Source organism: Vidua chalybeata, chromosome 11, assembly GCF_026979565.1.
Source record: "Vidua chalybeata isolate OUT-0048 chromosome 11, bVidCha1 merged haplotype, whole genome shotgun sequence".
Lineage (NCBI taxonomy): Eukaryota > Metazoa > Chordata > Aves > Passeriformes > Viduidae > Vidua > Vidua chalybeata.
Genome location: NC_071540.1, coordinates 15,141,541 through 15,162,691, shown reverse-complemented (window position 1 = coordinate 15,162,691; position 21,151 = coordinate 15,141,541). Strand labels below are relative to the sequence as shown.

Sequence of the window (21,151 nt, the reverse complement as noted above, 5' to 3'; positions counted from 1 at the left end):
CAGGCTGCTGAGAAAGGCCAGCAAGTGAGTAGCTTCTTCCATCAAAGGAATATCTATCCCTTTCATAATCTGTTTGATGTGACATTATTCCTTCAAAATCCAACGTTTGCAGGAAATTACTGATTTTAGAAGTGACCTAAGATTGCCAACTTCAAGCTTGGTGTTGTATATTTGACAGCACTTTGGGTATAAGAAGTTCTGCCACCTCCTCCTGCCTGGTCTGTTTTGTGTGTACGTGTCTTTCACCAGGCAATGGAGACAGAGAAAAAAGTTCAAATGGAAAGCATTTTTAGAAAATCACAAGTGTTGGTGGCTAGTGAGTATTTCAGGGCACATGCAGGTCCTGAGAACATTTGCAAACACATTTTTTAATTATCCCTTTTTGGTGAGTGATAAAATTAATTTGCATCTTTGAAAAGTCCCTTCACTTGGACTTCTTGGGTGCTGTGAAGCTTTCTGTGTTCTGAAGGTCAGGGTGTGAGCTTAGGTTCCCAAATGGCAGCCTAACATTAGTTATCTGCTTTTTGAAAATCCCCAAACTCATCATCACGAGTTCCACATGTGATGCATGTCTCACAGGCCTGCAAGTCATCAAGGCAGGCAGGCTGTCCTGCAGAGCACTGCTGCTTGTGCCTGCACGCTGTGCAGCAGTGCAGGAGTGCTCTTTGATCTGCTGGGCACAGATAAGGCCCTGCTAAGAGGATGTATTTACCTTAGGAGCTCTCTTTGATGGGTCCTCTCATTGATGAGAGCAGAGCTCTGTGCCTGCTCAATTTCTCTGAGCAAACACCATGTCAGCTTTCAGCACAAGGCTCTGGGTGCTGCACCCCTGCACTGGGCAGGAGGTTCTGTGCTGACCCTGGCAGGGCAGCACTCAGCCAAGGGATGGATGCAGTGGATTTTATCTGCTGTGAAGTGCAGCTGGGGCTTAGGAGGCTCTTTCACCTTTGTTCTTAGATCAAGGCTGTAAGTCTGATGAGCACTTTGTCATTTAGAATATGCAAAAATGGAGAAAAGTCTTTCACTGCCCCATCCTTTAATATCAAGAATATTCTTAGTGACCTCAACAAACCAGCAATCACCCAGTGCCATTACAGTGTAGATAATTTCTCTGTGTCATTCAGTGTCATCTCATCAGTGTTGCAGTCCTGAGCTTGGCACCATTCTGTTTAGTGCCACACTATTAGTCCTGAAGGAAAGCTTAAAGTCCCTGTTCTTCTTTTTACTTGAGGTTAGTTTATGGTAGGGATTCAGTGATGTGCTGGTCACGGCTCTGCGCAGGCACAAGAGGATGTACATGGCCCACTCTCAGGGCTGGGGATGGTCTTTACAAAGCCTGAGGCTCTGCTTAGGATTTATGTATTTACATGGTTTTCAACAGCATGGTGACTCCCATCTATTTCCCAGCTACAGGTAATGAAACCACGACCAGGTATGCACTGATACAGCACCCAGAGCTCCACAGAACAATGTGGAGTTGAATGTCAGAGTAGAACAGTTTTACACTAGATCTTTCATTTTAAAAATCAATGTGGTATTTCCCTTCTTTCTTCCCAGACTCTTACTACTTTCTGCTAGACCCCTCTCTTTGCTACTACTTGAATTTAATTTTCCAAGAAATTCAAGGGCAAACACAGCTGTATCATTGAAGGGCTCCAGAAGTAGTGAGAAAATGAGACTGCACTTATCCCTGTCCACTTCAGAGACTCTTCTTGGATGGTAACAGTTCTTGTGTTGAGCTAAGAGAATCATACCAAGGTTGACAAATGCTCCCTGGGATACTGACATTACAACCGTGTGTCAAACACTGCCCTGTCACAAAGACAGGGCATCTTCTGCTGTTTGGCAAAAAGTGGGGAGCTATTTCTGAGATTGAAGAACTATTTTCTTAACTCTGCTGGGCCCTGAAGTACTAAGCACATGTCCTACAGACTGTATATGCACTGCTAGAAATGCAGCCATCATCAGAGCTGACAAACCCCTCCTTGTGTCCAATAATGATGCAATTTTGCTGTGAAATAGTGACAATTTCAGACATTACACATTTTACTACTCATGGCAATTTTACTCATCCTTTTCTAATCTCTCTCCTCTTTTTTAGGATATTTGAATGAAAGTTACTATTCGGTTGTCAAGGATTAACCTTTTAAAGGGCTCTTGTAGGGTCCCATGATTTCACAGACATGATATGAAGCATGTGGGGCTTTCACCTCCTGCCAATGACCAGCACAGATTAAGCCCTCTGGTCTAGCAGCTTATCACAGGCAAGACTGAGCAGGGTCCATTGCCAGTGCAAGAAACGTGCATGGTGAGAGCTCTGAGACACTGACAGGGAGAGGAGTCCTTGCTCTGAGATGTTGACATCTTGTGTTAGAGTGAGTAATGTGCTGGGATGTGTGCCAGCCTCCGAGACCTTCATGGGAAGGCAGCAATATAAGCAATTTCAGTGTCAGTTAATTACACTTGAAGACACTGTGGTGGTTGTGGTATCTAAACACAAAATAGACAGAGATGCAGAGAGGTGCCTCAGGACATGGTGACTTTAGTGTGACAGAATCAATGAAGGGCTTTGAAGTCTTGTCTTGTTTTCTTTGCAGATATTTCTCTTTGATCTCATGCTGGGGTTTTGTTTTTGGGTTGTTTTTTTGTTTTGTTTTGTTTTGGTTTGGTTTGTTGTTTTTTTTTTTTTTTTTTGACAGGTGTTGGTTTTTTGTTTAATGTTAAACCCATTGTCACATATAACAAGAGCTGCTGGATGCAGTTCTTAGCCTCTGACATCAGAGGAAAGTTACCTGCATGGCTGAATTCTCCAAACCTCCTCTGCAACACCTTAGTGCTGGTGTCCTGCAGGACTCCCCCACTTTATCATGACTGAACCTATCCTCATCTCCCTAAAACACAGTGGCTGCCCCACAGATGATGATTCCAGTGCCTACTCAGTGCAGAGAAAGGAAAGGGAGGACTCTGGGATCAGGGGTGCTGCCTGGCTCATTTTATGGCCTATTAGATGATCTCTGGATGTTTTCTCTTCTCTGTGAAAGACTGAGACTTTTTAGGATACTTTGGGATCCACAGAAAAAAAGCTTTGCAGCTGCATTAATACAAATAATTCTTTTCCATGCTTCCTGTGGCACTCTCCCAGAAGCTGTCACTGGCTTTGTGCAGGACCTCTGGCAGAATTTCTCCAGAACCCTTTTTCTGCCAACAGCGTGGGCAGCTGAAAATAGTAAAAGAATATTTTTTCAAAAATTAGTGGGGACCATAACGTATATTTTTTTATGCCAGTGTAAGTACGATGTGGTTGTAATAAAGCTGTTGCTGTATTGAAGCACTTAAAATAGCTTCCCTTGCAAGCTGCTGACACTGGGGGATTTGCTGTGGATGCCCTTGGCTGTTAAGCCATCCCAACAGAACTTTTTTGTGCCTTTCTGTCTTGGATAGAGAAGACTGGAGAACTTTGTCCTGCTGCCCTTGGCCTGTCCTGTCTGCACAGGAGGGCTTCAGTGATAAAGGCCTTACAGCCATCCTCATCCTCTCTTTGCCAGTGCCAGCATGCCATCAGTCTATGGACTTAGTGCACCAGGGGCTGCAGCTGTGTTTTCTCACCAGAGCAGGCACAAAATAATGAGTCAGTATGAAGGGCCTTCCAATCAAAACTGTGCGTACCTTAATTCCTCTCTATTTTTCCTTTCAGTGCATTTTACCAAATATACATGAATCAGCAAAGCTAATAGATGTAAGCAAATAGTGACAGTTTATTTTCTTTAAGCATATTCTATTTCATGTCATCGCCAGAGGTGATATTCTAGTCTGTTTTATTTTTTTTTTCCGGAAATAGAGTTTTTCTTTCTTACAGAATACATCTGAAATTAGCAGTAAGGCCAATCTACAAGGTTTTTGTTGAACAGCTGCTCTGATGTGTTTGTTACAGAGTTCACCTTGCACTGTAGAACAAAGGAGGTCAGGGAATGCAAGCATGTGAATTCTGTTCCCTTCTAAATGCTGTCAAATTCCATTCATTGCCCTTCATGGTGGTGTTACTGAAACACCTTCACACAAAATACCAATATCAAAACCAATGGATTTCCTGGAGTATCTGTGTAGGGTCTCTTGTGGGAATCATTATTTTCTGTAGGCTCGTTCATCAGTTTTTATAAGGCTTGAAGAAGTATCTGTACTTTGCACTAGAAAGGCTTTTTTGGGTAAGAGTATTTTGCAGTTTTTTTTAAAACCTGTCTGGAACTTAATCTGCTACCTGGAGAGTATTTCATTTCCAGCTCTTTCCTGGCTTATTTTTGGGCTGTTGTCTCCTGGCAGCGTAACTCTTTGGTGGTTTGGGGGTTGAACAGTGGTATCTGACTTAGCAGCATTTCATGCATCCCATTGATCCTAAGGAAGGAAGTTGTGAATGGCTGTGTGTGAGCTGGGCAGTGACAGCCCGTGCTGGCTGGAGCACACGCTCTGCATTCACAGCCAGCTTCATGCAGTGACTTGTGGTGACACAGCCAGGAAGAGAGGAACACACAGAGTCTGGGCTAAGAACAAGATACAGACCTTTTAGAGCTGGAGTGAAAATTCCAGCACTATTTAGCAGCCATGTCCCTTTTCCAAACACTTGTGCAGGAAGAACCATCCGATATCTGAGGGAACCATGTGTGTTTTTTTCTCCCCTGGTTTCATTCTGCCCACTTCAGTCACGTCATATTCCCTCGCAAAGATCTCCCCAGTTCCCCACGCACTGGCCCTGACCCACTCAGGGGGTCTGCAACCACTACATGGGAATTTATGAGCAAAGCTGCTGCTCAGGAGGAGCAGGGGGTCTTTTGCTGGTGCACCTCAGAGCCCTGATGACTTTTAGAGCGAGTTATTGCCCTCCCAATAATTCATATTATTTTAAGTGGACTTGGGCCCAGACTCAACAAGTAATTTAATCCCCAAACCTCCTGCTGAAATTAATGGGCTGCAACATTCATGTTGGCTTTAGTGGGATTTCTGTCTTGTGATTCATCCATTGCTCTTTTCCGTATCTGAAGCTTTTCCATTCTATTTAAAGTGTGCAGGGACTGAGCACAGCTCTGCCGTCTCCGCTTGTTGCAGTGCTCTTTGCACACCCTTCAGGTTGTTAAATTCCGTGATATTTGAGGAAGAGTATTAATAGCTAGGATTCTGCTCAGGGACTAGCTTTGAAGGCTTCTAGGATGGCATTCAGACTGTATGGTCTGCGGGGCTGCCAGACACTGACCAGAGAATTGTAGAATCTTGGAATGGTTTTTTGGAAGGGACCTTAAAGATGTTCTCATTCCATCGCCCTGCTATGGACAGGGACACCTTCCTCAGGTTGCTCAAAACCCCATCCAACCTGGCCTTGAACACTTCCAGGGATAGAAAGTCCACTTTTAATGTGGCAGCTCCCCTGGATAAGCCTCCATCACCTGCTATCCCCACTGCAGCACAAAACACTGTGAGGACTAATTTGTAGGTGGCCTGGGTAAAGTCCTTGCACATTTGTCCTGACTCTTCCAGCATTTACACCCAGATGTAAAGACACAAATAACTCTAGCACTGAAAGTTTGCTGTGGACAGCTGTAGATTTTCAATTAACAAGTCTTGTTAATCTTGGGGATGCAGCTGCCAGGGTGGTTTGTGTGCTTTTCCCCTCTACCTTGTACTACTGCTGTCAAGACGTGAGGATTGATTTGTGTTTCCATGCACTAACATGTGGACAGGATTCAAAGCTGAGATTCTCATTATACCTATGTTTTCCCAGCTTGGATTCATCTGACTGCCTCTGCTGCTGCCTGCCTTCCAGGCTGTGCACATCCAGGGAATGATAATGCCAACAAACTCCAGAGCTTCCATGTAGGACAGATGAGCCAGGTGCTGCTGGCTGCTGTGTCCAGCCATGTGTAGTCCCTCAGGGTATCACACAAGACATGAGAGGACCTTGTTTGACATCAGTGTTTCTCTTACAGCATCCACACAAGCACATGTTTACTTCAACAGTGCAAAGTGCATCTTGGCTTTGCACCCTGGTGTCTCATTTTCCTTGCCCGAACACAAAGCCTCAGCACATCTGGAGTAAACTGTGATAGGAAAGATGTCTAAAACTCTTTTCTGAGGGCTGTGAGAAGCAGCTTTTTCCATTTGTTGTTTTCTTGAACTATCAACTTGAGGGCATGGTGGATATTTTCTGTCTGCAATTTACCTGAGTTTTTCCTTAGCTGTAGCTCAGTGTTTTCCTTTACTCTGCAGTGGACCCACAAAGAGCAACACCCTTCCAAGTGTTACAGTCTGATTTCAGTGTCATTTTCCCCTTGTCTGAAAGATTTTCCTGTGCCCATGTTTCTGCTGGAAAAACTAGCTGGTATTTATCACTCTTCTAATCATGCCAAGTTTTCAGTATCTCTCTTTGTTTGCTTCCTTGCAGTTCCTTGGTGGTTAACCTTTTAATTTCATCTCTTACTTTGTTTGCTTGTTTGTTTGTTCCAGGATCAATGGCTGCTAAAGTCATTTTCCACATTAGTAGTTTAACATGGCATTCATTACATTCGACTCTTGCACCTTAGAAGAGGCACCTTGTGTTGGAATTGTCTTTGCTGCCCCTCAGCCTTTTTTTTTTTTTTTTTTTTTTTTTCAGTGCCAAAGCCAAGATCCTTCCCTATTTAGCCCGGAAGCAAAAAACTGTGAAACCTTTCAGTAGGAGATAACAGGGATATCAACACAGCTAAGTGCAGACAATGCCACGCCTGCCCCTGCCATGCCCGAGGCCTCCAGACACGCACCAGTTCCGGCTAATCCTGCATTACACAGAGCCGAGCTCAGGCTAAAGTCACCTCTTGGCTCACACTGGAGCTACCTTCAAAGTTTGCCCTGCTTTGGGTAGGACACCCAGCCCAGTGACCTCCAAATTATTCCGTGATTCATTGCCACCCTTCCCTGGCTCCCTGACTCCGGGCAGAAGGTGGCCTGTGTACAAGCTCAGGTCATTGCCTGAGCATGGGCAGGCTCTCAAAAGAAGCTTCCCAAAATCTCCCAGGCAATTCCTGTCCGATCCAGAGGTGTGTCAGGGGTTCCTTGAAAGCCTGTGTTTAAAGCCTAAGGGCCCCACACCTCTATTTTCTGTTTCTGTGAACCTATTTATAAAACGAGGTTTATACTATTTCTCATATTCCCCTGCTTTTATCACAATACTGAGCTAAAACTAGTATCTTTAGTCTTGTGTAAAAGCCCTCATGCTTGAAGAGTAACGTTGGTGTAGTTCATGATAACTAACAGGTTACAGCTGCTGTGTGCAGGCAAGGTTCAGGTTGGTAACACTCCTGGAAGGTAACATTGTGTTTAATAAACGAGAATTTGTGAACTAGGAGTCCGGAGTAGATGTGTTTGCTGACACCCTGGTCTCTTAATGAAGGCTTTTCTTGTTAAAATAACAAATTGCACACGTTTGCCATCACCACAGGGCATCCCCTTCCTCCATGCCTGGAGAAGGAGCCTGAGGAATACAAGCACAGACCAAAGCTGTCTCAGCCTTGTTTCCTTAAGGGCTGTTTTTCATGCTCTCTATTCCAAAATTATCTCATTACACAGCATAGACCCATATAGCTTTGCAATAGTACCCTGCCCCCCTTTGGTCTGTGAATTTATTTATATCTGAAACATTTTTATTTGTTGTCTTTTTAATGTCATATTTTAAAGCTTCTCGTGGTGCTTGACTTGCAAATGGATACTTGAAACCAAGATGAGTTAAATCTCTATAAGGACAGTTGCTGTGGAAAGGGTACATTTATATTAGATTATATTCAAACTGTGCTGAAGGAATGGAATTGAACCAACAGGGAAATATGATTTTTATTGCCTGCTTCTCCTGTAAATGACACATCATTTCATCTGGCTCATTTTTTTATTGGCATTTTCCCTCCTGCTTCAATTGCAGAATTACTGTGATTTGGAGACTGGCAATTGTACTGAGACCAGTGTCTTTCAGGTAAGATGTCTTTCAACTCTTTCAAAAGTGTGCTGCTGCTTCATTTGAAATCAGACTGTCAGACAACATGATTTGGGTTTGTTAAGAACTGTAAATCAGTTTCAAACTAGAACACTGGCACAGGTCTAATTTGACAGGTCTCTGGCATGACACAATTTAACAAGTCGGGTTCAGTGCATAATACATGTTTGACAAAAGCAAGATAAGACCTTCACCAAAAAAAATTCAAAGCCCTGGTGTATCTCACATTTAGGATTGTCATTGATGTTGTGGAGGACATCTTGATATGACTAACAGATGGCAAGGAGTCAGCAGCTAAACAAAAATGTGTGTGTCCAACTAGAGGTTCCTGACTAGAGCTGAAGTCTTTCAGAAGCTGCTGCATTTCCCATTGGGACAGAACAATTCTGATCAATTAAAAAATTTTTTTTTAAGTGAGATGACACTTTACCAGAAATTCATTTTGTCTGTTTGATTTTGAAATATTTCATTTTCAAATTAACACTTTTAATCTTCTTTAGTGCTAGATGAATTCATTATACTTATATACTTTAGCCAGTAAAACCCTCGTAATACCTGTCAATACTAATTACCTATATATGTATAGACATGCATTATATACTTATATTTTCATTAGATATCTATTTAAAATATATATCACTAATTATTCTCTTGAAAAAAATATTAAGAAGTTAAAAGTTGAATGCCCAGAAGTTCAAATGTAGGTTTCCAAAGAGAACAACAACTGTATTGACCAAGAAGGGAAACAGGATCTGCAGTGCCTTAAAGGAATGGGGTTTGATCTTATAGAGAGAGAATTTATGTAACATTTATGATGTTAAAAAAGTTGATTATGATCTCTCAGATAGTGTCATATTAGTCAAGAATACAGCCCTTTGTTTTCAAACATCATTAGATTTAAAAAAAATGTGTAAAATGCATTCAAATTTATTAATGCTTAATGTAGATATTATAGTATTATTTTATATTGAAATCAGAAACGATTTACACATGCAGCAGGGTCAGACCTGCCCCGCTCCCCAGCTGTGCTGGCAGTGGCACAGGGCAGGCAGGGATGGCAGGATCCCTGTTCCAAGGCAGCCCTGGGAGTGGGATGCACAGCACATTTTCGGCTGTGTCACTGCTGTTCTCTCATTTTCCAAGGTGCTGCCAGGAGCTTTGTGTCCTTGCCATATCCTCTAAGCCAAAAAGATATCAAGTGTCACAGTGTCTGCTCTCCGGGGATGCTGGCTAATAAAGTGTTCTCCAGCTAGCTGCCAGTGCCTGCTTCTTAGAAATAACCCAGACTCGGGAGGTTACAGAATCCATTAACACCAGGATGCGTTATTATCCCTAAGCAACAAAGATTTTTATGAGCTAAATCACAGCTTTGACAACAATATATTTTAGAAAATAATGCTATGGTCCCTAAACGTCATGAAGATGGCTTAGAAGTCATAGGTTTTGGGGTTTTTTAGCAGGTGTGAGATTTATTTTTTAACATTAGTATCATGATGATGTCTAATTCTTAACAATTTTCAAGTTTTAAAACAGTACTAAATTTTTTTCCTCCTGATGAAATGTGGCTTCAGACCTTGGGCTCTGAGGAAATCGGTAAATATTGCAATACAAAAACATTCCACAGTCTTTTGAATCCTGACTGTTAATTTTTAAGACAGTATGAATTAATTGTAAGTTTCTGACACAGACACAGCATCTAAGAGAACTGCAAGATTACAGTCCCCAGAGTATAATCAGAAGATGTTTTCTTTGGATGCTTCATCCTCTTTCACTGCTGAAAGCATTGAAACAAAGATGAAACTTTAGTATTCTGGCAGAGTCAGAGACAAGGCAGCGAGTGCTGGTAGCTCTCATCTAGCAGATGTTTGTCACTCTGCCTGACCAACCATTCCAGTTCTCCCTGAGTGCCACAGCTGTGAAAGGGAAACTGGCCCTGGAGCTGTTTGAATGACAGGCTCAGACACCTCCAGCCCCACAGCAGCAGCACTGGATGTGCGTCACGGCTCAGGTGTGCATCAGCCAGGTGTGGAGGCTGCAGAGAGGCGTTTCCTTTTTTCCTCCTGGGAAATACCTACAGCTGGCAGATAATTTCCAGAATATTTTCCAGCACCTGATTTTGCCAGTATCTAAAGCTGATGTTTTTGGAGGCTTTTTCTTGGGGATCCTAGGAGATGATGTTTGTCTTCCCTCTGCAGTCCTGGTAGGAAGGGCCAGTAAGCTGGGCTCAGGATGGGGCAGCCTTCCCAAAGTACAGCTGATCTTCCTCTTGCTTTGTTAAGACAGGTTTAGCAGGAGTGGGTGTCACATCTGCCTTCTCTCTCCAGGGCTGAGTGCCCCAGAAGAGCAAGCATCATGAACACATCTTCCTTGTTTTCCAAAGATCCTGTGAAACTCCTGCCTGGTCTGCATTCAGTCAGGACTCAAAGTATGAAATTATAAAGTTCTCTTGGGTTTTTTCATCATTCAGTCTCAGGCACACAGAAAGCTCACTGGGTTTTGCAGTGTCTGGTTGAATCCACATGCTTATCTTTGCAGGGATACTTTGGAGTCAAGGCTGATTTCTACCTGAGCCTAAGCTGATGTTTTGAGGCCAGCCATAAGCAGCCCCATGTCCCAGGCTCTGCTCTTGGTGCCCAGGACTTCAGACATGGTTTTGGAACTAAGCCTGATACACCTTCTTGTCTGTCAAGGGCCAAAAAAAATCTTATTATCCTTAAGTTAGTTGATTTACCACACCAGTGCTGCAGCTGTTGTGTTCGAGGTCATGGTCTGTAAACTCTGTATCTGCAAAAAAAAATGGGATACTGCAATTGAAATGTAGCATGGCTCACAGCAAACAGCAATTGTTGCCTGCACTTCTGGATTCAAGGGTGGCCAGGAATCCAGCTGCTCACAGGAAGGTTTCAGCTGTGCTATAAAAACCAGCCCACATGTAATTTGTTTCTTAATGCACCTTCACCGTGCCCATGGGAAAGGATGCCCATCCAATAGGATGGGTGTGTGTTTTCTCTGGAGCGGTGTAATGAAGCCTGGTTTAACTCTTCCTCTTGCAGGAATGCAGACTGCTCTTGCAGCTGTGGTCCAGATGGAATACCCCAGCCCAGAGATGGTTAGAAGGCACTGAATGCTCCAGTTAACATGCTCTGTGTTTGAAAGAGGAAATACTGGTGCTGGGAAATCAGTAGCATTAACCATCTTCATCTTTTTTGAAGGATGAGCTTGCTATGGGAATGCCTGTCTCTCTCCTGCATGGCTCTGAAAGTTTGGCTGCCTTGAAATTTAACTCAGAGGCATTGTAATTAAACCTTGGCATTTGAAGTAATTAAGAAGCAGTCTACATTTTAGCATAATTTCAAAGCATCAGCAGGGTGCTGACAAAAATGAAATATGTTAATTTAAAAGTGTCAAAGTTCCCGTAAGCACATGGTTCCTACTGTTGGCAACAAGCTCTTCAGAAATAGCACTGTAGCCCCAGTAATCTAGAACCCAGCCCTTCTCTAAGGAGAGGTCAAAGAGGGGAGTCCAACTGCAGGAAACTGAGAGCCAGAGTTAGCACTCACTATCAGGGAATATCTCTTACATCACCATCTCTGCTCCTTCACCTCAAAATCTTGGGGAGGTCCAGGAAGCCCAGACTATGAGCATCTCCAGGAGATGCCTAGGAAGGAAGTAGAATCCAATCCACTGCTTAGACCTTCATCTGGAAACTGGATCTTTTTACATTGACAAATAGCCAGAATATGTATCTTTCTATCAGTGCCTCTGGGAGTCTATTCATCACCACATGCAGATTCAGAAAAGTAAAAAATTATGTATGTTAGCCCAAAAGCCTCCAGGAGAGAGACTCAGTCACCTGTCACCCAGTGCCAGCCAGGGAGTGGGTTCACAGGTCAGGATTGCTGCCATTTTACTGCTTGAAGAGTGTTCAAAAGGCAGCAGTGTAAATACCAAGACTTTTCAGTGAAGAGGTCAGGACTGGCAGCATCTGTGACGGTGACTCAGCCCCTACAAAATCACAAGCATTTTGTGGAGCACCCTTGTGTCAATCTCTTGGTGATAAGAGCTTTTGCCTTGTTTAAAAAAGTAGTTCATGAAGTCAAGCTCCCAAAGCCAATAAATCAGAAGACAAATAAAGGTCTTCAGATATTATTCATGGCATCCAAGAAGTACTGAACACTCTGGAAAAGCAGACGTAAGCTGCGTGTTTTCAGTGCCCTCATTGTTAAGGAAACTTCCCAGTCTGACCATTCACGAGACTCTCTGAAGTCACACTCCCAGTGCCAGAATTCCGCTGCTGGGACAGAAGTCCCTTCAAAGCAGGCAGATCCAGTGAGCTCCAGGGTGTCCCACTGGACTCCCTAATCACACAGCCACAACAGGTTTCTTTCCCAGTGTAACCCATCTCATAGTCTCATATGTCTTTTCCTCCTTTGGCTTCCATTAAGCCATTTATTCCTCCAAGGAGGACCCACAACAAAGGAACCCCTGAGCTTTTATAACCTCACAGTCTCCCAACACGCAAGCCTTGCCCTTCCTCCTGAATCCCCGTCTCTGTGTGCATCCACCTCACTGAGGTCACCCCTCTCCATCTCCAAAAGCCTGGTAACTCCAGGCTCCTGATGTGTCCCCTCAATGTCCATTCGCCTGGCTGGCAGTCACCTGTCCTCACACCCTTTGTTTTCCCAAAAGATTGGCAATTCACGGCCTCTTGTCTCAGGCCCCTACCCGGAGTTCAGTCTGCAGCTCAATCTGCAGTTTGCAAGCTGAGCTACCTGGGCCAGATGTACTCCTCAACACTCAGTATGGACAGAGAGCGTAACATAAGAAGTTCATTTTTTAAGTTCTCCTCCTCCTATATCACTAGATTTCTGATATGTGCACAGTAAAAGATGCCAAGGAGGGGTTTAAATAGATCTTGTATCAAAGCACACGAGGCTACGCAGTGTGTGAAGGTTTAGAATTTGTTTCACCAGATCAGGGCAGCCTCCTACCAAAATCCATCAGTCAATGCCAAGATCTTGGAAACCAACCACGTTTCCAGCAGAAGCCTGAGCTGTTGCATGAGATGCTCCCCTCACTCAGGTGTGCGTGCACCTGGAGCGGCTCCTCCAGCAGCTCCTCAGCATTTTGGGGCTGACTCATACCAACCACAATTTTCTGCTGTGTGTGATTAATCTTGATATTAGTGACTAATAGTGTCTATCAAAATTTTTCCCATTTTTCTGTACTCTGTAAACAAGCACATCTACAAGTCCTTCCCACACTTGGGGTTATGGCAAGTGGCAGCCCCGGCTGGCTGCATTCCTCCTGCTGTGTGTTCCTGCAAAGCATGTCACAAGAAGGGCTGACCTGGTCACAGACACAGCCTCTCATAAAATCCCAATTTTATGTGCAGCAGCTCAGATTGTGTGCTTTGCTTTAGTTGCCTGCAGCCCCCAAACTTGCCTTTACCTGCAACCACATCTAGACCAAAGGAATGAGGTTTGGGGGTGGGAGTGAGCTAGAAAATGGTTTTACAAACTGATGTGAGTTCTAGTGAGAGGAATCACACTGCAAAACAACACTCGAGCTTCACAGACTGATGAGATTACACTTCAGCATGCTTGTAGTGGCACTGCTGAGGGGCCAGGTCCCCAGTGCCTTAGTAGCTTGATTGCTTGCAGTTCCTGATCTTCCACCTGTGCTGACAACCTGCTAACTTGGGGTCAGAGTAAACTTTGGATTAAGCTAGAAATTTCAATGGTTAAAGGTAAGGCCTTTAGCTGCTCTTTGAAGAAAATTTTTAGTTTCCCAAGACCTAGGACACAGTGTCTGGGAAAAAAGAGTCAGTTAAAGGTAACTATGCCTGGAGGAAAGTAGCACTGTGGCAATTTAACAAATGTGGCTGTGCCAGGCTCTGCCTCCCACTGCAAAGGATCCAGTACCCAACAGGCAGAGATGTCCATGAAAGTGTCTGTCCCCTGCATTTTGGCCTTGACCAGCTTTCTGTCACAGACCATTAAGTCTGACCCCGTCCTGCCATGCAAACTATTTCATTAATCATTGGGTGCTCCATCAGTCATTCATGTCTTTGGGCATCCTACAGTTTTGCAGGTGTTAGAACAGCCCAGTTCCACAAGGATTAGGGATAGGTCACACAGGAAAATGTAGGGAACTTTCATATCCTCACACTGATGGTTTGGGATAGCTGGATGTAGGCAGGAATAAAGGCAGAAACTGGATGAGCCATTGGTCTGCATGGCATCTCCTGCTTCTGTGGCAGAAGAATTTGCAGCACGCATTATACTGTCACTTATACCAAGAACATTGCTTTGTGACTTCCAGCTATTGCTCTGGGGAAGCCTGGGGAAGCCAGTGGTGCCCCAATCCAAGGCAGGAAAGGAGTGTTAAGGAGACTTCTCTTTGTATACTCCTGAATCTCCCTGCTTAGACTAAAGTGACAGGACCATAAGAAGAACAGATGGACAAAGCTGGAAAATTTTTACTTGGGACAGGTGTCCTGGCTGGCCAACTCAGTTTTGCTCCACTTAGTGGGAGCAGTGCCATACGCTGATGGCCTGGCAGAAGCTGTGATTCTCAAGGCTTTCTTTCCCTTTTTCGGATTAATTTTAACTTAAGTTTCCTTCCAAAATGAAGTCAATGAATTCCCACTAATATTGGATCCTTCAAGCTTCCTCAACTATACCTCACCTGCTATTGTACAGAGCCAATACAAGACATGATCACACAGATTTCCCTCCTGTAACAATCTGTCAAACAGCAATGATTTCTGAGTGCAAAACTTGTGGCCCCCTGTAATCCTTCCCACCTAGCCTCTTCCAGCCTTTAAAAATTATTCCATACTCTTTCCATTCCCATGAGACCTGTAAGTCTGGCAGCTCTTGGTTCTGTGGGAAGGGAAAGACCCTTTCTGTGCTAGCCTGGTAAGATTTTTGCATTAATGGGGTTTTTAATTGTTTTATTATGAACTACACAGACACAGAGCCCTTTGGCAAGGGCACCCTGTAGAAATAAATTGAGTCATCATCCTTATAATAGAAAAGCTAATTCAATATGGATCTGTCCTCCAGTTAAGGGCATGCACATCCCTCAGAGAATGGTTTTACCAACTGACCAGACTTCTGCTTTTAACCACTGTTTGCTTTTCCTGACAGATCCTACTGTCCTGCCTATGGAAACTACTTATTCATGACTGCTGCAGTAATGTGTAGGATCAGCCTGGTCCTGGGCCCCCCTCTAACTGTGCTGCTCTACTTGCAGAACTACTGCATCATCCACTGCTAGAGGGACTCGGCTTGGAGACTGCTTGTCCTGCCCAGAACCTAATTGCCCTCTACTTTCTGCCTTCTTTTCTACACAAAACATAGCAATACAACCTCAGCTTTGAAATACTCCTTAATATGTGAGAGTCTACGGAGGCTGTAAAACTCCTATCTCATTACAGAGAGAAAAATGAAGAATTTCAGGTTGTTGTCTATCCATAGTGAAAATGTGTCTGTCCTGGATCAGCTCTTTGGACCATTGTTATGACAATGGACAGAGGCCTCCTCAGACACTTCCTCTTCTGCCTTGGCTTTCTTAATACCTTCTCTCTTTTGATTTGATATCCTCTTCTTCTTGGGAAGGAGGGATTTCATGTGGGACTGGGCTAAAAGGAATTTTAATGGTTCACTAATTCCAGTATCCTGCAAAAGGTATTGAGTCACTTCACAAAATGTCTCTTGGTGCCCTCTCCGTGACCAGGACACTCCATGCAAAGTCCAGACAAATGACTCCACTGAGTGGCCACAGGCCATGAACTGGAGCACCATGGGTTACACCAGGGAACAGCACCCTCGAGAGCCTCCATGTGTGCTTTGATAAAAAAGCAAGGCTCCCATCCAGAGGTGTGTTCCAGGAGCTGGCTAAGTAAGCTGTACAGCAGATCTCCTGTGCAATTGCTCTGCCTGCCTGGAGTCATTCCCTGCTGGCCACACAGTCCCAGGCCACCTTTGCTGAGGATGGCAAACACCAACACCTCTAGGTGGTAGATGGGTTTGCTCATGTGTGCTCGACATCTGCTGAAAGGAACTCAACCAAGACAAACATGCTGGTGGCCTCGTTCTTCTGGTACCTGACCCGTCCAGGCTGTGCACGCCTTTGCCATGGGAGTCTCTGTTCCAGCACAGAACCAACACCATCCATCACAGCACTGGAAGTCTTCCAGGATTACTCACAGGTGGTTCAAATTTTGTCTTGGAGTCAAAACTTGCCTTGAGATTTGTCTCCAAGGCAAGATTTGAACTATCTGTGAGTAATACTGTGAGACTTGAAGGCACCAGTGGCCAAAAGCTGTTTTCTTGCAGAGTTCCTCAGCAAGGACAAGGTGCATCATTCCTGCCAGGCACCTGGCCAGGAGGGCTGTCACCAGGAGTCGGGACCTCTGCTAAGGCCAGCAGCAAGGGGAGCAGCGTGGTCCGGAAACACAAGAGGAGAAGGACAAAATGCCAAGGAAATGACATAAGAACTTGTCTTTGCACAACAGGGAACCAGGCTTGGGGAAGGAAGCAACCTTCAAACATCTCACCGTGCTTTGGTAACACAAGCTGTACTCAAAGACTCCACACTGGTGACGTTGCAAGTACCACACAACATTTGTTTTTCTGGGTGGTAAATTGAATGGACGTGTCCTGAAGGCTGTGAGGGTTGTGCTGTACAGACTGGTTTGGCTGGGTTGGTGCTTTACTGTGGTTGATAGATTTTTATCAGATGCTTTTACTTGTTAAATTTTCCTCGGTTGTGGGAACAATTCAGCAAATAGTAAAAATGATGGAGCACCAGGAGACATGCAGCCAAGGAGATCATTTGTTTGGCTGGATCCCTTCCTGCACAAGGGAGGCTTTGTGTGAGCTCACAGAAGAGCCGTGTTCATCTTGCTGTGGGCAGAACTGGCAGCAGGCTTCAGGCTTTGTCTCCATGCAGAGTCAGGCTGGCTTGGTTCTCCACAGAGCCGAAAACTCATTATTTCCGAGGTTACGGCCAGGCTGCTGGGAGGCTACAGCTCCTTGTGAGAAGTGCCTGTCTCCCAGCAGCATTGGCAAGGAGGCAGCCAGGCCTTTGCACAAAGGAAGAGGTTTGTGCTGGTCTCAGAAAGGAATTCCATGCTGCCTGTGAGAGCTGCCATGGGGGTCGTGCTTCTTTGGCAGTGCTGACCTCCTCGGAGAGCTGCAAAGCTGGGGAAACCCATGGCCTGTGGGTCAAGGATACGGGCTGGTCATGGTTCCACCAGCACCTGGTCTCCAAGGTGAACTGCTCTGGTAGGTACATATGCAGAACTGGAAACTGATCAGGTGCAGTACAAATGCATGTGTGGAGGATTGGCTGCAGTGCAGGGGCTGTGATGGCAAAGGGACAGCCCTCCCAAGGGTCTCCTGGGGTGCACGTCACTCCCGCTCCTGCAGTGCCAGCTTCCAGAAGCTCCTGATTAGGCGCTGCCTCCGGGCTCCTTGTCACCAGCTGTGCTAGGACTCAGTCCAAGAGTTGGGTGCTGAAGACTCCAGAGGGGTGCAGGCAAAACTGCCCCCCTGCTCCCATCTGAGGTACATCTGCACCACAGTGGGTGTTTCTCTGTCCGTGACACTGCAATCTTCCTCTTACAGACTCTGCTTTGTCACAATCTGGCTGTAAAACTGGGGGAACAGTAGCACCCGTCCTGAAGGCAGCTGTCCCTACAGGCATGCCTAGTTTTAGGAGCTTTGTAAGGGTGTGGAGAATCATTTGTAAGTATCCCTGTTGCTGGATCCAGACCATGGCACAGCAATGTGCTCTGACTTCTCCATGCAGGATGCTCAGGGCCAATGGCAGTGGGTGGCAGCTCTGTTTAAATGTGTGTGTCTCTCCCAAAAGCTCATGATGTGGCCAGTGATGCTTCACCACAGCTTTTTTGGGGATGAGGGATGCAAGTCAATCTGATCATATATACATGAGAAAAATCAATGCCCTGGCAAAACCAGTCCTATTTCTGGCTAGAACATGTCAAAACTCATCTTCAAAATGCATCTTGAGTCATAACCACATCCAGTTCATTGGAGGAACCTCACTCCCTGGCCTTGTTGGGTGCAGGGATAACATCCTTCATCTGCGATCTTCACCACATACGGAACTCAACACCAGAAACTGAGTGGTTTGGGATGAAGAGGAAGGAACAGCATGCATGGGGCATAGCCTGGAGTTCATCTTTGCATGCAAGGTGGGATGGGGATCCCATGAAAAAGTTGAACATGCGGAAATGAATTAAAAGCTGTCTTCAAAGCAGTGCTTGTGTGTGTTGGCTGACTAAGATTGCAAGGATAACTCTAACACCAGGTCTCCACACCAGGCCATGGCTGCGATGCCTCAGCCTGACACAGGCCATGTTTCAGTCGGTTAAGGAGAGGCAGCTGAGTGACCCAGCAGAGCCATGATGGGATGGTGGGCAAGGATGGTATCACTGGACAGCCAAGAGGTTTTGAAGATGCAAAATATAGAGTGCAGATTTTTAAGGTGTTTATAGCTCTATCCAGCCACAGACAGCTTTTCAAAGATCAGCAAGAGACCTAGCACATCTCTGCCAGAAAATTTGTCCCTTGCTAAACAACAGACTCCAGAGATCTTGTCTTCAGATAGGGTGATGTTTTAATGGCTGAACAAATATTTTCCTTGACTTTGCTCTGGGAAACAGCTGGGCTGTTATGGGCAGATTTGGGGAAAAAAAATAATAATAATAAAACCAGCTCTCTAGCATTTCAGTGAAAGTAGGTAAAGCTTGGCAAACTTCCCATAACTGCAAACTGGGTTTTTGCTGTGGGCAGTGCTGGGCAGCATTAGAAGGCAGCAGGCAGCCGTGGTGCCCAGAGCTGGGCAGCCCAGGTGCCAGCTGGAGGAGCTGGCAGCACACTGGCCAGCTTTCCTGCCAGGAATCAGCCTGGCAAGCCAGTTCAATAGCCTGCCTGTGTCCCACTGGAAAGCATCAAGGAAGATGTCACCAGTGATGATATTGCTGACAACTCAGTGGACTCTACCAGGAAAATTATCCATCAGAAAAAGAAAAAATAAAAAATTGCCAACTCTATGCTTGAGCATCTCTGCCCAAATAGTAACACCCTGTGGAAGACAAATTCCCTTTTAGCACAGGATTTTGCTGTGGTCCCATGCAGAATTTGCCATGAGAGATGAACATCTCAGCTGTGTAGCAGGGCAGCTCCAGCCACCTCACTCTGCAAAACAGCCACCTGCACATCCGGGCGTCACGGCGCCACTTCAACCGGTGACTCAGGCGCTGGCCTTTGCATATCTGCCATGAACTCCAGTTTATGCAGGGCCTGACTGCTTTGCTTATGCATTTCTACATCTCCAGATCCTAGGAGATGATGTTTGTCTTCCCTCTGCAAACAGAGGGAAGGGCCAATAAGCTGGGCTCAGGATGGGGCAGCCTTCCCAAAGTACAGCTGATCTTCCTCTTGCTTTGTTAAGACAGGTTTAGCAGGAGTGGGTGTCACATCTGCCTTCTCTCTCCAGGGCTGAGTGCCCCAGAAGAGCAAGCATCATGAACACATCCTCCTTATTTTCCAAAGATCCTGTGAAACTCCTGCCTGGTCTGCATTCAGTCAGGACTCAAAGTATGAAATGATAAAGTCCTCTTGGGTTTTTTCATCATTCAGTCTCAGGCACACAGAAAGCTCACTAGGTTTTGCAGTGTCTGGTTGAATCCACATGCTTATCTTTGCAGGGATACTTTGGAGTCAAGGCTGATTTCTACCTGAGCCTAAGTTGATGTTTTGAGGCCAGCCATAAGCAGCCCCATGTCCCAGGCTCTGCTCTGTCACCTCAGGCTGGTGGCTGCTGCTGAGACCTGGCTGCACCCAGCCCACATGGGCTTGAGGAAGAGCTGGGGTTGGCAGCTCCCCTAGGACTCAGGGAAGTGAGATGGATTGAAAACTGGCCCAGAATGTGGTGATTAGCAGTACAAACTCTAGCTGGAGGCCAGTCACTAGCACAGTATCTCAGGGGTCAAAACCACATCCAGATCTGTTGGGAAGTATCTTTTCTGAAAAGGATCTGGAGATCTTAGCAGGCACCACACTGAACATTAGCCACAGAGAAGACTAAGGGTGTCCTGGGTTGCCTTAGTCAAATTCCCCTGTGCTCAGCCATGGTGGATCAGCCCTAAAGCCTTGTGTCCAGTGCTGGGCTTCTCAGTGCCAGGGAGATAGGGACACAGTGGGGAGAGGCCAGTGAAGGTACACGAAGGTGAGTGAAGGACTGAGAGAGGGTGCAAAGCAGAGGGAGCCAGGCTCTTCCCAACGGTGCCCAGTGCCAGGACCAGAGGCCACGGGCACACGCTGGAACACAGGAGGGTCCCTCTGAACTTGGGGAAACACTTTTTCATCGTGAGTAGGACCAAGCACTGGCACAGCTGGCCGCGGACGTTGTGGAGGCTCCATCCTTAGAGATGTCCAGCAGCTGTCTGGACACGAGCCTGGACAGCCAGCCCTGGGTGACCCTGCTGCGGCAGGGCTTGGAGAAGATGGCCTCCGGAGGTGCCTCACCTCAGCCCGCTGTGGCTCTGTGAGCTCCTCCAGAGGAACATGGAGCCTTTTGTTCACCCCAGGTTCCACCTTGGGGCTGGCAAGACGTGATGGGGTGACAGGAATAACGAGGTGACTGCAGGTGGCGATGCGGTGACAGTGTAACAGGGCTGTGACCAGGCCGAAGTGGGGTCGTGAGGGTGGCAGAGGTGACGGTGTCTGCAGCGGTGTGAGGGTGTCAGGGTGTGGCGGGCGTGTGACAGGCTGCGATGGCGCGGGCAGGAGGAGGCTGGGTGGGTGACTCGGCTGCAGAGGGGTGTCAGGGTGTGGCGGGGCGGTGGCACGGCACAGGAGGCAGGCCACGGGGAGGTTCGCGTGGCGGGACCCGGCGCCTGAGGGGCGGGTGTGATGGCGCGAGCAGCCGAGGGGCCGGACCTCCACGCCGCCGGGGGGCGCTGCGCGGCGTTGGGCGGGTGCGGCGGCGGCGCCGCCGTTTCCGGGTTGGCTGCGCGGCGCTCGGGGCGGCCCCGCCTGCAGCCGCCGGCACCGGGCCCGGGCCTCGGCAGCTCCGCGGGCCCCGCGCCCGCCGCCCCCGGGCCGG

The 21,151-nt window shown here is 46.4% G+C and overlaps 1 long non-coding RNA gene across 2 annotated transcripts; it reads left to right on the top strand.

Moving 5' to 3' along the window:
• Positions 1–15,095: 15,095 nt before the first annotated feature.
• Positions 15,096–20,922, top strand: LOC128793852 (uncharacterized). 2 transcript variants are annotated; one of them, XR_008432908.1, is made up of 3 exons: positions 15,096–17,301; positions 17,644–17,763; positions 17,891–20,922. It is a non-coding gene; the product is annotated as an uncharacterized LOC128793852 (long non-coding RNA). The 2 variants fall into 2 exon arrangements; XR_008432907.1 differs by having other exon boundaries at positions 16,589–17,301; positions 18,107–20,922.
• The last annotated feature ends 229 nt before the right edge of the window (positions 20,923–21,151 follow it).